General features: G+C 43.8%; 1 long non-coding RNA gene across 4 annotated transcripts; it reads left to right on the forward strand.

The window, feature by feature from the left end:
• The first annotated feature begins 1308 nt into the window (after positions 1–1308).
• Positions 1309–9793, forward strand: LOC128907084 (uncharacterized). Of its 4 annotated transcripts, none has more exons than XR_008465458.1 (4): positions 1309–1471; positions 5486–5581; positions 5677–5827; positions 6554–9793. It is a non-coding gene; the product is annotated as an uncharacterized LOC128907084 (long non-coding RNA). The 4 variants fall into 4 exon arrangements; XR_008465455.1 differs by having other exon boundaries at positions 6600–9793; XR_008465457.1 differs by having other exon boundaries at positions 1341–1443; positions 6600–9793.
• Positions 9794–15779: the final 5986 nt, after the last annotated feature.

Raw genomic sequence — 15779 nt, forward strand, 5'->3', positions numbered from 1 at the left:
ATTCGTATGAGCTGGATGTGTGAGAGTATGTTTTCTACAGAGGACTGTGTAGATCAGCTATTTTACACTGCTGAGCAGATCAGCGATTTACACAGTTTTTCACTTGCTGCAGGAAGTCTGTAAAATAAAGGGAGCTTTTCAAGAGATCACCAAACACACCTCCAGGATTTTGCTTGGTTAGAGATGGCAGGGATTTTATTTGCATTCTCAGCAATAAATAAATTTTCTTCATCTCTTTGGTGCCCAGTCTGTGCAGCTTCCATGAAGAGCTGTGCCTTCAGGCCTCCTCTCGTGCTCTCACTCAAACACACACAAAGGATCACACCAGGAAGCAAGTAATATAGTCGAAGTTGAAGTTTTTGCAGCTCTGGAAGTCTATCCAGGATCCCTGAGTGAGGTTGGGGATGTTAGTTAGACCTTCAAAATCAGTATTTGCACAAGCAGGAGGTTGTCTGGAGCCTGACTTTTAGAATGATACCTAATTTTTATTTTTCAATCCCTTCTCAAACAGACTGTCGTGCTGCCTCCCTGGCTCTCCAGTGTACCCATGCAGCTTGGATGGAAATAAAAGTATCACCATCTACCGGCGGCTGAAAGGATAACGGCAGAAAATTTTAGAAGGTAATGAAATAAAAGAATTGGCTGTGCTTTTGCCGGGTAGCCGTGTGAGATGCTGCAGAGAGCCCTGATGCAAGGGAGGGGAAGGTGGCTCACAGGGCTGCTTTGCACCGCCTGGCCCTGCAGGTCGCCCCTCCTGAAGCCTCCTTGGCTGCATTAGAGCAGCTCCAGCCTGGCAGGGTATTTCTGACTCACCCTTGCTGTGGTTGCACCTGCCCTTTGGTCTTGTGTGCAGGAAAGGCTGATGCTCCTGGCACTGTTTGCTTATTGTCCGTGTGCTGCATTGGGTGATGCTCTCATGGGCTGGAGCAGTTGTGGCTTGGTTGCCTGGAAATGGGAAGTGAAGGCTGTGCCCGTGAGACACGCTACCCCAGGAAGCAGCCAGTCCTTCCCAGCAGGAGCTGGGCTCAGGTCTCTGGGCTGCGGCCAGCTGGGCAGCTTCCAGGCTGTCATAGCCAGGTATCAAGTGCAGAAAAGATCCTGTTTCTGCTGTGCCCTTTGCAGCAAAGTGACCAGTGAACCCAGAGCAGGGGTGTGTGAAGACAGGGAGATGCTATTTGCTGCTCTGATTCACACGTGTTGGTGTTGATGGGTTGTTGAGATCAGACAGACGTGACAAGCTGTGGTGACCTGGAGGACAGGGGAGAGGTGGGGTCATCTCCTGTTGACAAGGAGGCTGCTCCACAGGCCATGACTTTCCTGCTGTCCTTGCTTTAAGAGTGCGGGAAAGCACAGCCATGGCATGGCTTGTACTCTCCAGAAATCCCCCAGTGGAGGCGTGGGGTCCCACAGCCCACGCAGAGCCCTCAGCAGGTGAAGGCGTGGGTGAGCATGGCTACAGACAGTGATGGAGGTAACGGTGCTGGGGACGGGATGTCTTTGCTCAAGGGCCCCCATAGCTACCACGTCCCATCTGCTGAAGGCAGTGAGAGGCAAGAGTGTATAAGCAACATCGCTGATGTGGTCCTGTGGTGTGGGCACACTTTTGTTGCTCTGAGAGAGCAGAGCCCATGGAGCTGACCACCAGCAGTGGGCAATGGACCACCTGCACCCAGCTGGGATAACTTCCCCAAGGGGCTGCAGGCACGTCCTAGCCCATCCCTGACCAGTGGTCACCAGCACTTGCAAGGTCTGAGGGAGATGGAGTGGAGGAGTAAGGGAGATGATGGAAGTAAACAGAGTCGAGGGGGATCAGAAAGCAGCTGGGGAACTGACTGAGAGGAGAACAGTCAAGGACTTCATGGTGGTGGTGGAGGATCTCCTTCAGTAAAGTGGCTCTTGCCCTGTTTCCTCAAGGTACTTGTGTGACTTGGGCTTCTACTAAAACCTTGCCTTTGGTTTACGTGCAGAGCATGTCAAGGTGGCAGCCACCCTGGAGATCACAGTACAATGTTAAGCACACAGCTTTATTCTCTACACAGTCATTTTCCGTGCTTGCTGGGTGGGTTTTGAAGCCTGGGACGAGCTTCGTGTTGCTGCAGCTGCCAGCATCCAGGTTCTAGTGAGGATGCAGTCTCTGCTGAGACAGCAGGATAGAAACAGGCTGCACCTACATTTGTGTCAGTAAGGGTGCACGGGAGATTTGTCTCTTCTTCCCAGGTTACTTGGACCTGTTGAATCGAATATTCTTAGGAGAGGTTCCTAGGAACCCCAGCACACACCAAATGCATCATGTGGACTTCTAGGACAGACACCACTAGGCTTTACTAAATATTGACTTTGCTTTTGATTGCCAGTTAAAAGGCAATCAGAAGGAGGAGCGACTAAGAGGCAATCCATCTGTTAGGTGTTTTATGCTTTTTCTTACTGAGGACTTTATGACTTTTCTTTGTCTTGGGTTTGTTCCATCTGGCCACAAAACTCCAATATATCAGATTTTCTACGAAAGAGACTGCAACCTTGGCTCTGAGATTCTGGAAATTGTGGGACTGTGGGCTCCCGAGGAGTTGAAAATACAGCAACTTGTGTTGCTGGGTGCATGACCCCTTGTCAAGCAACCAGTGAATAATGCTGAGGGACTGTTTAGGACATGGATGGGCTCTGCTGGAACTTTGTCAAAGTCCCAACCTTTCCACAAAACCACAAAATGTTTAACATCACTGTATTGGCAAATTCTAATTAAAGAAATATTTCAGCTGATTTTTCTCTACCCTTCTCTTGTGAGTACCTGAAACAAAGAGAAGAGGGTGTTAAAATTCAAATAAAAATCTATTTTTAATGTTAAAAAGGCAACCCTTGTAAGCACACACTGTGCACGTGCATTATGATACAGCATTTAACTATATGATTGTGCCATACAATCATTTCCCAAGGCAAACATATAAAGGAGTCGGACTAAGGACGCAGGGGCAGCTATAAATCTAGTTTCTCACCACTTTCTGCCTCTTAGTTTTGAGAAAAAAAAAAAAAAAGAAAAAAAAGAGGTGGTGTCCTTTTTTAATTTAATGGTTTTACATGCCAGTATATACGTAATAACACAAAAGCAGTGTGGCTTGGAGCCAGTGCAAGAGGACAGCAGTCCAGCATACGAAGCAATCATCTTTCTGGGACAGCAGAGAAGGAAATGTCGGGCAATGGGGCTGTCCCCCAGGCTGTAGAGTGCAGCAAAACAATTCCCAACCCCCAGCAAATCCAGCTGCAGCAGCCGCCTGCCGCTCCCAAGAAAGCAGAGGAGGACAGAGGTTCGTTTTCCTAGGTCATTGCTCCTATAACCGTTAAGACTTCTGTTGTTCTCAGATTATTTTGCTTTGACTTATTTTCATTGGAGGCAAATGAAGACATTGAGAACTGCAAATGAGTAATGTCTGATCTGGAGGCTTGAGCCAAATGTCTTTACTATGTTTTTCCTGTACCACCATGAGACGTAAGGGAGAATTAAGTTCAGCTCTGCAGTCCTTATGTATTGAAAATGTCCATCAATATGCCAATAATTGCACAGGGAATACTTGTGTGACTTTTGAGATACGTCCATGGATCATTTGCTTTGTTATTTTTTCCAATACTAGTGTTGTTGCAGTTTATTTCGACTATCTCTTTAAAGAAAAAAAGATAAATCTTTCAAGTGTATCAGCAAATTAGGTGTTATTTTGTGCACTGTGGTTATCCTATGCTTCTCTGAAGAGTTCTACCACATAAATAAACTTCTAAGAAGGGCATTATGAAAATGCCCCACAACTGAAAAAAAATGTGTTTTTAATATCAAAATTTGTGCCTCAGCCGTTTTTCACTGTTTTATTGGCAACCAGTGGTGTTGGATCAGAGGGAAAATATGTTCCAAAATATATTTTGCAGTGCCTATTTTGGATTCAATTGCCCATTTGATTGTGCCAAGCAGATCAACATTCAAAACACCTTATTAATAAAACTTTCTTCTGCTTGTTTGCAAAAGCAAAATACAAGACCTATTTATGGAGAGAGACACTTAAAAAAATATTCCATGCCCCTGAGTCACGTGCACTACAAACCTAGTTGTTTTGTTAATTCATTGACACCTTCAAGCAGACAATTCTGCTTTTTTTTTTTTTTTCATTCTTTTCAAAGAGTTACTTGCTGAAATTGGGGTGCCGGCAGCCCTGGATCTCCCCTGATATTCTTGGTTCTGTATTTTTGTTTCTGACACCTGTCGGAACAGAGTCCTCTGTGTCACTGGGGAGAAAGCTTGGGCTTTCCTTGGCAATAAATGCTGGATTTGCTGATGCAAGTGAAGGTGCTTTTTTATTATTACTTCCTGAGCAGGACATACGTTCCTCGCACCCTTTTTTGAGCTTCTGCAAATATCTATCGGAACTAACTTATCTAAGAGAGGCTGAGTTTCTTTGTGGCTTTGCATCCGAGTTGTCCCTTCTTTATTTCTTCTCCCTTCAGTGAGGACTGGACGTGGGGTGAATTTTTTCCAACATGTTTTTACAGTGCATCCCTCATTCTACAGCAAATTAGAGACCCTTTGCTTGGTGACATTTGTGTCAATACACAGCGGCCTTGTTTTACTGCCTGTTGCCTGGTAAAGAGTACCATGGCATTGAATCAGGATCATTCACATGGGGACAGGTTGCAGGATCAAGCCCTTGATCTAGATTCCAATCCAAGAGAAAGCATTGATTTTACTGTGTAAACTCTGTGGGTCTTACATCGGCTGTGTAAAGGTCGTGCGCTTGCTTAGATCTAGAGCTGCCCAGCTCTACCAGGAGATTTACCCTGCTTTACCAGCAGCGGTAAAGCACTTGGTGCTTTACATCCACCCCTGAGCAGGGGCTTTGAATGTCCCTGAGGTCCTTGGAACAAGTTGAGCCAAGAAACTCAAGATCCAACAGGTCTATCACAGAGGGCCTGTTCAACAGGACTTGGTTCCTGTTGCATCTTTACTGAACACAGAAATTCAAAAGGAATTTAGGGGTAGGGGAAGTATGGCAACAAAAAGATATAACATTATTTGAATTTCTGTGGTGAAGAAGAAACTAAAAGTGTAATACAGGATCATTTTGTCACATCTGGGTAACTTGGAAACGACCAACTGGAATTTTACCAGGTTTCTGAAAATGTTGTCTTTCAGGAAGCCAACTAAGGAGAGCTGCAGTCTAGAAATGATTTTGATATAAAGTTTGTAACAACTTAGTATCTACTTACCAGGGTAAGTGCCCTGCTGACTCTGCTCTGGAAAGACCAGAGAAAGGAGTTGATCAACACTTCCATGTTCGGCATGGCCACTTGGTTAAGATTTACTTTGAAAATCGGGTCCATTGCTTTTAGCCAAAATCTCTCATAGTTTAATAGTGAAAACAACCTTGAAACAATATCATCTGCCTTGCAGGACTTGTTATTCCTAATTTGATCTGTTTGGGTTTTTTTTTTTTTAAATTTCAAAATGCAGGGAGGAAGAATACTCTGGAAAGCGCTGTTGGGAGGTCCTTCTCCGGGGACAAGAGCATGTCTCATCTGAGATCCTAACACTGAGCTTGTCAACTCTGTGAGTGTCCTTCTGGCATGGGTTCGTCCATTGAGCTATGGCTGATGTTACTGTGACTTGTTATGTTTAATCAAAGTATTATTTTCACTGCGAAGCAATGTCCCCAACACAAGGATACTTGCAAGACCTGTGAAAGCTTTCAAGCCCTAAGAACATTTGGGGTGTTTTGGAGACGTGAAGCTACTCCACCCAGTGCATGTAAGGGAATCCAGGAAAAAGCCTCTTCTTTGGCAGCTCTGCAGTGAGGTAAGAGCCCAGGCTTACTATGACATACAAGGTTCATTAAATGTTGATGCAACATTGTTTCTCCAAACACTGAAGTGGACTTGGGAAAGCTGCCCTAGAATAGATTTCTGCCGAGTCAGTGGTTAAATCCAGATTCAAACTGAAAATCACACTCTGGCAGAAGTATTTCAGGATTTCATCTGATACTTAAATAAATTTACATCTGTAAGAAAGTCTTCAGATGTGCTATAATCCTGCTACAGTAATCCTTAAATAAATATTTATCTACTTGAGACAGGAAAGCTGAAATAGCTGTAATATTATGACTGGAAATACATGTGAAAGCTTGCCCATTCAGTTAACAGCAGCACCAGGTTTTATGGCTAGTCTGGTGTCTATGACTACACTAGATATGAATAACCTCAATAAATATGAGGCTCTGATTTTTTTCTCAGCTGCACTGTTGTAAATCCAAACTATTTCCCTGATAGCAGAGGAAATATTCCAAATTACTGTACTACTAAGATCCATAGAAGTAGCATTGATATCGTTACATCAAGTACCTAGAATTAAAAATGAGCCTCCTACAGTTTAGGTTGTAATTTTGTACTTGATTTCTGAAGTGGGATCTAGTTCCATACAGTGTAATTAAGAAGAGTAAGAAGATCGGAGTTGTCTCACACAGTGTTTCCTTGCAGATTTTTTAGCTACTTGGTAGAAACAGCCTTCCTTTTACATGATTTACAGGGGTTTGCTCAAGAACTTGGAGGCAGAGTTACTATCTTTCTTACAGAGAGGAAAAATGGTGTCACCCTGTTTTAGCAAGAAAATGCATTACTGAACTGTTTCAACACTCACAGCCTCTACAGTTACTTGTTATCATCTTCACCGGAGCTGGGAAAACTGGTTAGTTCAGCCATCAAATGGGTTTCCTATCAGATGTCCCCAGCATTTCCTATGAAGAGACTCCATCTGAAAAGACGGCTAAGAATTGTGTACAGGCACATTAACCCTTTCTTCGTAAGAGGTAAACCTTATCATCAAATGCAAATATTGCGTCTGTTATTTTGACAGATCCTTCAAATGTGTAAACAAATTCTGAAGAGGATTTTATTTCAAGCCATGTATGAGAATGCTTTTCTTAGTGGCCTGTAAATCACTATAAACACTATAAATAACATGCAATTAATAATCCCGGTAGTGATTAAAATTGACTATACTTTCTTTTCAAACAGGTGTTTTTTTCTGGCCAGCTCATTTTCTACTGCTTCATTTAGGTGCTATGAAAGGTAAAGAAGAAAAGTCCCTTTCTAGACGCGTCTCCTGGGCTGGCCAGAGAAGTCACGCTCTGCAGAGGCTCTCATGCCTGTCTGACCCTACTTGAACACTTTGCTTTAATACCAACAGGGCACGTCTGAGTTCCTTTAATGATGTCTCTTTTCCACTTGAAGTGAAACAACCTTTTGCTTCTCATCCTATTTTAAACTTTTGCACACCTTTCTTGTGTGCACAAATTGAATGACACCATTCACCTACGCTGTAGTTTGAGAATCTGAGTCCTTCTGAGGATAATTGCAGAAACAGCGCAGTGCCTGCTCAGAGAAAAAGAAATCAAACAGGGAAAGAGTGCTGCCACGCAGGAAGAGAGGTACCATCCCCCTCAGACTCAAACCCTTTGGGTGCTTTGGTGCCTGCAGAGGCTAACAGCTGCCTTTACTTTACTCCTTTGGCCATCCTCAAGCTTGGCAGTGCTGCAGAGGCTGGTGTGGTTCTGCCAGCCTGGAGCACATCTTTGTGGACACATCCTTGATGTGGTGCTGGGACCAAGGCCTTGGTCTCCCACATCCCTGTGGCTGTCATCAGCACCTGGTTACCCTCAGGTTGGTCGTTCTCCTCTTGGAGGCGCTGCATGCAGCATGGGTGTTCCTCAGATCAGAGACCGGGGTGCAGGTCTGCTCTCTGTGCCCTCTTAACTGTGACAAAATCATTCACTCACTGATTTTTAGTCCAATATTTATCTAGAGTGGAGGTTATTAGACTCTTGGGTACTGTCTTTAAAACAGGGCCAGGTGGAGATTTGTGTTTGCAGCCATTGAGTCCCAAAGTGAGCAGGCAGCCACTAGGCAAGTAATTATTTCAGAGTTTATGTTTTTTAATAAGTATAAAAACATCAGGTCTGTGCACTTTAGAAGCAGTGCTGAAGGCTAAGAGTCCAAAATAGAGCTTGTTTCCCACTGGTTAAGCAGCTCATATATCTGTTCCCTTCTCACATAGGCTGTTGTCTTTCTCTGCTGCTGAAATAGAAACCTTCACGCAGGCTCGTGGAGACTGTCCTACCCAAGCCTGGAAATTCCCTCCCACACCAGGGTGCAGAGTGCATCGTGTCCCCAGCTGTGCCTCCTTCTTACAGCACATGAGGGTCCGCGCCAGGGAGCAGACAGGCTTCAGTCCCAGGGGCACCACCAGCATCTGCCTCCAGTTGTCCGTTTCCTAACTTCCAAATGCCCCACGTCCCCCGGCTGCTGTCATAGCAGGCGTTGTGCCAGGGGAGACCAGCCCTGTGCCTCCAAGGACTTCTCTAACCTTGGTGTGGGCGGGTACGGTGTGGCACCCATAGGCTCAAGGCAGCTCTCCTGCCGGGGGGAGAGAAACGAGAGCTGGCACCATTTGTTCTTACTGTTATTTTCCTCCTACACGGTAAAGAGCAGAGGAATCCTCTGAACAGCAGAGCTCAGAGATGAAATGATTGGTTTGCTTTTGATATCAAAAAACTGGATAAATAAGCCCCTAAGGACGGCATTTTGATAAAATATTTAATTTCATTTCTTTTGAACCCATCTATATTTTCAGCTGCAACAGTGTTTCATTATAGCAATGTATTCTTATTTTAAAACTACAGTTTAATTATATGAATAAATATTTCCATAAATTTGTTTTCAAACCTGATAGTTTTACTCCATGTCCCTACTCGTGTGTGATGAAAAACTGTGAGTAATTGTTGCCTGGCCATCTTCTCTGTGCCATTCCTGATTTTATGGGCCTGTCATATCGCATTTCTTGGCCTGTGATCCATCCAAGTATTAGTTTATGTAATTTCCCATTGCATGGAAATAACTTTCTCCTCCCTCTTGGCTTTCATTTTCCCTCTGTTTCTAGTACATCTATTTTGGGATGTGAGTACAAAACCTAAGCGTGTGCAAGACAGAAGTGCCTCATGGGTTGGCACGGGAGTAGGAAGACTTTTTATTTTGTTCATTCCAAATGAATCACAAAGCCTCTGAGCGAGCACCTTGGCTCAGTGCAGCTCTGTGTGAAGGAAGAGACGAGGAAGTTGCTCAAAATGTATTGGGAAGGAGGAGCGTCTCTCTGAAAGTGGTGCTGTCATCTGGAAGCTTTGCCTTAGCCAGTTAGTTGCCATCTTTCCCGATGATTCGTGGGCAGCCTAAGTCTGTCTAAAAAATCTGATATGGTTGGTAGCTTAATCAGAAATTTTAGAATAATGAAACATGGTATAACATGGGAAACCCATGGGGATTCTCACAGAAACATCAGCTGTGCAGCAAGAGTGTGTTGGACTGGAAAAGGGTGCAGGAGAAAGCTGGAACTTCACCTGCTTCCACCATGCAAGCTTTTGCTCACCCTCCTGCTCAAAAATTGGCATCCTCAACTCAGACTAGCAAACTCTCTCTTGTGCAATGACAGATGACACAAAAACCTCACGTACCAGTTCAGTCTTGTGTTTTGTCTCGATTTTCATTTTCAGATGAACCGTTTTTGCTGTGCATTTGCATAATCAGGAAATTATGTGGACACACAAAAGGGAAGGGAAGAAGAGGGCACTTCGCCAGGGAAGGGTCACGGCTTGCTGGAACAAGGACTTTGGTAGCACATCCAAAGCCACAAATTGGCTCTTTTTGTCCCTTCTGTCTTTTTCACGTGTGCTTGAAATAAATCATAGTTTGAGGTTTCTCAAATAAATGGAAGAAAATCCAGCACCTCATTATTTTATTTCTTTCATTTTGCAACACTCTTCTCATTTTCTCCATCTGAATTGAAGCAGTGACAGGGGATGGGGGACCTGATTTTGCCCTTTACCCAGGTTGATATCAGGAGTAACAGTTATGGGATGGTTTGTGTTTGTATGTTGGGAAATTTCAGAGAAGCATGAGATGTATAGTAAGTGCACAAAATCACTCCTTTAGTTTCCTGAGCTGTTGATATTACTGTTGTCAAAATACTGAATGGCATGTTTTGGTTTGTTTTTTCAATCAAGTGCTTGTGTTAAGCCTTGCGTGTTTTAGCGATGTCCTTTGGAAAATTCAACTGCGTGTCCTGTGTTATTTGTTCTGAACAGGAACAATATTTAGTACCTTGAAATAATTGTTTTGAGAGGATTGGAAGTCCTTGAGCATGTGCAGACTTAGTTTGGTCCCTCTTGAGTCAGCCAAGCAAATTTAAAAGTAACAGGAGCAGCATTCTGAGTAATCACTGCTTTCTGCTTGAAATCTCACAGAGGCCAGCATGACAGGCTGTAGGAGGAATACTGAGTAAACTGTTAATCCCAAAGGCTTGGCAGGAACTCGCTGAGCATACCTGCCTCACTGTGGTCTTTTAGCATATAGCAGGCATCGGCACATCCAGTAAAAGATAAACTGGGTCAACTGGGAGAAAAGCAACTGCAAAAAGAAAAATTTGATTTAATCCAGGCCATTTCCACCACAAGATTTAAGAGCTAAGTGTATGAAAGGGAAGGCAAAACAGTAGAAATGCTGTAAGGATACCGGCTTTGCTAGCATGTCATCAAAGTTTGTGTTGTACTTCCACAGCAACTTTTGTCAGAAGAAGAACAGGACTCTACAAATCTTGAAGAATCACATGTACCATTTTCAGAAGTGAACAGGAGGGGCAGCTTCAGCTGGCACTGTGTTAATCTAGTGGTGGCTCTTGATAGCTTGCTTAAGTGAAGGGAAACACTGGAAATGTGTAGGTTTTTTCATGCAGGGTGTGTGCTATAGAGTGTGAAATACCATCTCTTGTGGGACTCTCCACAGACATGGATATCCCTGTACAGGGAAGTAAAGGGTTAGAGTTAAGAGCACAATAGCCAAAATTGCTAGAAAAATTTGCCAAAATGTGTAATTTTTCTTGCCTCTGCTGTCTAGGAGTGGTGGTGTGCCTTCAAGGACCGTTGCTTGGTAGGACTTCTCCTGGGAGGTCCTTGCTGTAGTGTTTGCACAAGCGTGCTGCTTGGCTTTGGCATTATCTTCATCTACTCCTGCTTCCCTTGTTTTCCCTTGCTGTGTGGAAAAACCCATCTGGAGTATTGCTTAATGAGAGTGGCTGCTCCATACCTCTTAAGAAATGATGGATGTGGCAATAGGACTTGGTAAGAGGTTTTCTATGGGGTTGTGCTTGGACTAGGTTGTAGAATTAGAGTTTGGATTTGCTTTCTAGCCATTTGTGCATTTCACCTGGCTCAGCTTTGCAGCAATCTTTAAAGCTTTAAAGTGTTTACGTAGCCAACGTCAGCCTGAGATTAGACTTTCCGAGTGAGGGATGCTTGAGTATGTCTTTGGAAACTCAGCTAAACAAGCCTCTTTTTTACAGAATCATAGAATGATTTGGGTTGGAAGGGACCTTAAAGATCATCTAGTTCCAACCCCCCTGCCATGGGCAGGGACACCTCCCACTAGACCAGGTTGCTCAGAGCCCCATCCAGCCTGGCCTTAAAAACTTCCAGGGATGGGGCTTCCAACACCTCTCTGGGCAACCTGTACCAGTGTCTCACTACCCTCATGGTGAAGAACTTCTTACTAACGAACAGTCTGAATCGTCCCATCTCTGGTTTTAATCCATTCCCTCTAGTCCTACCATTACCCGACATCCTAAAAAGTCCCTCACCAGCTTTCTTGTAGGCCCCCTTAAGATACTGGTAGGCCACTATAAGGTCTCCTTGGAGCCTTCTTTTCTCCAGACTGAACAACCCCAACTCTCTCAGTCTGTCCTCATAGGAGAGGTGCTCCAGCCCTCTGATCATCCTCGTGGCCCTTCTCTGGACACGTTCCAGCACATCCATATCTTTCTTGTAGTAGGGTCTCCAGAATTGGACGCAGTATTCCAGGTGGGGTCTCACGAGAGTGGAGTAGAGGGGGAGAAACACCTCCCTCAACCTGCTGGCCACACTTCTCCTGATGCAGCCCAGGATACAACTGGCTTTCTGGGCTGCTAGTTCACACTGACAGCTCATGTTGAGCTTCTTATCCACCAGCAACCCCAAGTCCTTTTCTTCAGGGCTGCTCTCAAGCCAGTCACTGCCCAGCCTGCGGCAGTGCTTGGGATTGTCCCAACCCAGATGACGGAGCTTGCACTTGGTCTTGTTGAACTTCATGAGGTGGGCATGGGCCCACCTCTCCAGCCTGTCAAGATCCCTCTGGATGGCATCTCTTCCCTCTAGCGTGTCAGCTGCCCCACACAGCTTGGTGTCATCAGCAAACTTGCTGAGGGTGCACTCTATGCCACCGTCCATGTCGCTGACGAAGATGTTAAACAAGACTGGTCCCGGTACTGATCCTTGAGGGACTCCACTTGTCACTGGCCTCCACTTGGACGTGGACCCATTGACAGCCATTCTTTGGGTGCGGCTGTCATAGCTCTTCGTAGCCTAAGTGCAATCAGTCCAGTGAGTGCAAACTCACCTGTGGCATTTTGTATCCCCAACTGGTACGCAGGATAGGAATGATTCTATAATTGTGTGTAGCAATAGCTTTTGAATCTGTTGGTAAAATGGCCTAAAATTTTTGCCTTCGAATTGGACTTTTTGATGAGAGTACCTGACGTTACTTGGCTGCATATCTGTGTATAGTCTCTGATTTTTGCCAAATACATAAAAAATCTGCCTCTCATTTTTAGTACATGTCTCACAAGAAGGAAGTATTTTTCTAAAAAATTCAGTTACATTTAATTGCTCTTCACCCTGTGTTAAAGTCAGCTTACGTTAGGAAATAAGTAGCTCCTATTGACGTAGGCAGTATAATTTCTGCTTGTCTGCTTTATTAGCCAGGGTGTTATTTTGCAGTATACAGTACAAGCAGTATGTATTCCAGATCCCTGAGGCACTTGTGCCTGGCATCCTTCCTGCTATGAAATCTGTGCTGCCACTTCCTCGTTGCTGAGACCACCAACAGTGGGAGTCTGGGAGTCCAAAATGCAGTGGCTTAAGACACTACTGGCACTCAGGTCCAACCCACCTTTCTGCCAGCATAGACAGGGCCAAATAATATGAAATCTGTACCTCAGCCAGCCTGTTTCACAGACCATATATTTGCTGAGGCATCAAGCGGAGGGCCATTGAGCAGACAGCTGGTATTGGTATCATCTTCAGTTCACTTCATCTAAATCTGTCAGATCTTCCTTGACTGTGTCCTTGGTTATTCATGCTAAATAGCTTAAACTAACATGATATGCTGCTGGTTTTTCTGTGCTGTTAAGAAGCCATAACGCTTATCTGTGGGGTCCCAGTGAAACTCCAGTTTTCAGAGACAGCTCCATATATCAGCATGGCAGCAGCAAAAGGAATTCAGTCATTGCCAGTGTGGTTTAACTGATCAGCTGCAACAAAAATTTCTTCTCATCAATTTTCTCTCTGAATACATTTATAATCTAGAAGGCACTACTTGCATGCCTGATCACTTGCAGAGCAAAGGATATAGACTGTCAACTTGTTTTATTACTAACTTATTAGATAAATATCTCTCCATATGAGAATATCTCTGTATAAGAGAATATCTATCTGTCTGTCTGTCTGTCTGTCTATCTATAAAAGAGGAAAAACATCTAATTTGCTGATGTTTAGGAAATTTCAAGGGGTGAAGAATCCATCCGTTCCTTTAGTTGATGGTTCCCATAATTATCTGCACTTTCTGCTATGGACACAGACCTTGTTTCTCATTTCAATGAACCTGGCTTTAACTTTCAGCTTGTGGCTTATATTATCTCTGTCTCTGCTAGTGTATAGGATCATTTGGTCGTTGTATTTTTTCTTTCTTCAGGTTCTAATGCAGCATAAATTCTGGTAATTTTACTTCTAACAAGATTACAAAATTAAAATGTGAGCTCCCTTCCCCTCTTTGACATTTTGGGTTTGTTGGGGTTTTTTTATTTATTTACATGCTGTGGGTTTAGGAGGCTCTGGGGAGTGCACAAGACCATGCCATCACTTTCCTAATCACATTAATGGTGAGGAAGTTGTGCAGAAAAACTTGGAGCAGAGAGAGCTTGAGAGAATATTGCCCGAACTTTGCCACTGAGCCCTGTGTCCCATGGCAGGCTTTCTAATGTTGTGTCCTGGCTCATATGTGATCATCGATCTTACAGAAAGGGAGGAAACACATTAAAAGAATAATAATTGAAACAAAACTAAAGGCTTGGGATTTTGAGCGTACCCATCTTATGTTTAATTAGAACGTTCTCTTTGGAATTTCTCTTTAGATTAAACTCTTGTTAAAAGGCATTTTTTAAGATGTCTATAGGATTTCTCTGACTTTCATAAGGCATCCCTGAAGAACTGTATTGTAAAGATATCATAGGGCTTAGCTTCTGCTTTCCCCAAAAGGCAAAGTCTACGTGTATATACCCTGTAGGTGTAGTCTAAAACTAAAACAGTATTCAGATAAGTCCTCATTGCCGTCTTCCTTATAGACTAATGGGCTTTTGTTACCCCAATGGAGTAATGACCTGTAAAGCTCTCATTGTTTTCCTGCGCATTCAACTTGCTTTTCTGAATTATGTTTAGATTATTCAAGAAGGTTGATTTTTCATAATGGACCAGTAAAGAAAGTTTCCATGATGAAGTATTTTGTTCATATGCATTCATCATCTGTATGGCTGGAATAACTCCAGACAAAAGGATACTGTGGAGGAAGAGCTCTTGAAAATGTGAAACTGAAGTAGGCCACGCTGAACACGGTTAGATGTATCCTTGCAGATATGCACAGTACAACTAGGAAACACTCATTAGGCTTCCTAAATCCTCTCTGGGCCTTTATTGGGCTGAATATTAAAACTGAGTGAGGTCTCTAGAGGAGTCTTTTGTGATTATTCCAGAGGTCCCATCCAGGAGAGAGTGGAAGAAAAAATACAGTAAAAGCCATAGAGAATGACTTTTGGCTGCTACAACTGCCTCATGCCTGCCTGGCCTGCTGTTTGAGTAGCAGCAAGGGGGAAAAGAAGATATATTGAGCAGATGAAGATATATTGAACAGATGGGTCAGAAGTTGTCTCAATTTAAGAAGTCATTGCCTGTGCCCACAGAAAGGTGTTGGCAACACCTACCATATCTGCTGTCCACACCACTTTGGTGTTTAGGGTTCAGCTGTAATTTGAAGCTCAGCATGCATGTATGAATGTATTAGAACCACAGCACAGGCATGTTCCTCATATACCTCTCATATTTTGGTGGCACTGTAATATGACCTGAAAAAGGGGAGACCAGGAACAGCCTGTACCAGTAGATGCCAGATTTTTCCTAGTGGGAATGACAAACTGAAGGAGATTATTTTGTAAGCCATCTCCTCTTCCATTACAAGTTGTTCAGATCACTTCTTCCTCAAGGACTGTGCAATATCGAGTGTCTCTGTTGAACAACTCACTTGTGAGTGCCAGAAATTAGGTTAAACCTGTAACTGAAGTTTCTTGTTATGAGCTGTTGCATATTCCCCTTGCAGGATTAAAAGACCAACACTTTAAACCCCTGGAATACCCTGGAGTGTTGCCTGTTGTAAACACCCTCAATCTTCCCATCCCAGTGGTTTCCAAAGACATTATAGGAAAGGGATGACAACCTCCCTTCAGTTCCTTCTGCTAATAAAAATCCCTAAAAATCTGAAGTAAGTGGAGCTTGGATGTGGATGGTTTCATCTTGACACATGTAGATCTTTAGATGAGTTTAGCACACAGCACAATCCTTTCAAAAGAG

The sequence above is a fragment of the Rissa tridactyla genome, chromosome 3, assembly GCF_028500815.1.
Source record: "Rissa tridactyla isolate bRisTri1 chromosome 3, bRisTri1.patW.cur.20221130, whole genome shotgun sequence".
NCBI lineage: Eukaryota > Metazoa > Chordata > Aves > Charadriiformes > Laridae > Rissa > Rissa tridactyla.